Source organism: Arachis duranensis, chromosome 5 (genome assembly GCF_000817695.3).
Source record: "Arachis duranensis cultivar V14167 chromosome 5, aradu.V14167.gnm2.J7QH, whole genome shotgun sequence".
Lineage (NCBI taxonomy): Eukaryota > Viridiplantae > Streptophyta > Magnoliopsida > Fabales > Fabaceae > Arachis > Arachis duranensis.
Genome location: NC_029776.3, coordinates 62,007,319 through 62,008,971, shown reverse-complemented (window position 1 = coordinate 62,008,971; position 1,653 = coordinate 62,007,319).

Below are 1,653 nucleotides of genomic sequence, written 5' to 3'. Positions count from 1 at the left end.
TGAAGACATAAACATAGATAGAACATCAAGCATAGAAATCGAAAAACAGAATATTAAGAACAAGGAAATTAAGGAGCGGGTCCACCTTAGTGATGACGGCTAGTTCTCCTTCTTGAAGATCCTATGGAGTGCTTGAGCTCCTCAATGTCTCTTCATTACCCTTGTTACTCCTCTCTGATTTCATGGAGGATAATGATTGCTTTTGTTTAGGTCCATGAGTAGGCTCTTTTGTTTGCTCCATCCTCTTTCTTAGTGATGGCCTTTTGAGATGAATCTCTCCATCTCTCATGACTCGGAGTTGGAAGCAACTGCCTTCCCTTTCCTCTTCCTAGAGATTTCTCCGGCCTTAGATGCCATAAATGGTTATGGAAAAACAAAAAGCAACGGTTTTACCACACCAAACTTAGAAGGTTTGCTCGTCCTCGAGCAAAAGAAGAAAGAAGGGAGTAGAAGAAGAAGAAAATGGAGGGGGTAAGTGGGGATCCTGTGGGGTCCATAGATCCTGAGGTGTCAAGGATAGCTAATCCCTGCACCCAGTGGCGTGCAAAATGCCCTTTTCTGCCAATCTTGGCGTTAAACGCCAGGCTGCTGCCCATTTCTGGCGTTTAACGCCAGCTTCTTGCCCATTCCTGGCGTTAAACGCCAGTTGGGGAAGAGGTGTTGAGGTGATTGGTGAATGGGTAAAGAAGAGAGAGAGTGGTGGGGTAGATGGGGATCCTGTGGGGTCCACAGATCTAGAGGTGTCAAGGAAAATTCATCCCTGCACCAAGTGGCGAGCAAAAATGCTCTTTATGCCAATTCTGGCGTTAAACGCCGGGCTGGTGCCTATTTCTGGCGTTTAACGCCAGCTTCTTGCCCCTTCCTGGCGTTTAACGCCAGTCTGGTGCCCCTTTTCTGGCGTTAAACGCCCAGAATGGTGCCAGACTGGGCGTTAAACGCCTATTTGCTACCCTCACTGGTGTTTAAATGCCAGCAGGTTTTTCCTCCAGGGTGTGCTATTTTTCTTTCTGTTTTTCATTCTATTTTTGCTTTTTCAATTGATTTTGTGACTTCACATGATCATCAACCTGCAGAAAACATAAAATAACAATGGAAAATAGATAAATATAACATTGGGTTGCCTCCCAACAAGCGCTTCTTTAATGTCAGTAGCTTGATAGTGGGCTCTCTTAGAGCCTCACAGATACTCAGAGCAATGTTGGAACCTCCTAACACCAAACTTAGAGTTTGACTGTGGGGGTTCAACACCAAACTTAGAATTTGGTTGCGGCCTCCCAACACCAAACTTAGAGATTGACTATGGAGGCTCTGTTTGTCTCTGTTTTGAGAGAAGCTTTTCATGCTTCTTCCCTTTCCTGTCTGCAAACCATGGGACTTCCTGAATAGCGAAGAGTTGCTCATCAGAAAAGGTTTCAGAGATCTCAGTAGGAGGGAGGGATGCTCCTGCTACTGGTTCTATGCGGGACAGGTGATCAGCTACTTGATTCTCTGTTCCTTTTCTGTCTCTTATTTCTATATCAAACTCTTGCAGAAGCAACACCCATCTTATGAGCATGGGTTTTGAATCTTGCTTTGTGAGTAGATATTTAAGAGCAGCATGGTCAGTGTACACAATCACTTTTGATCCTACTAAATAAGATCTGAACTTGTCAA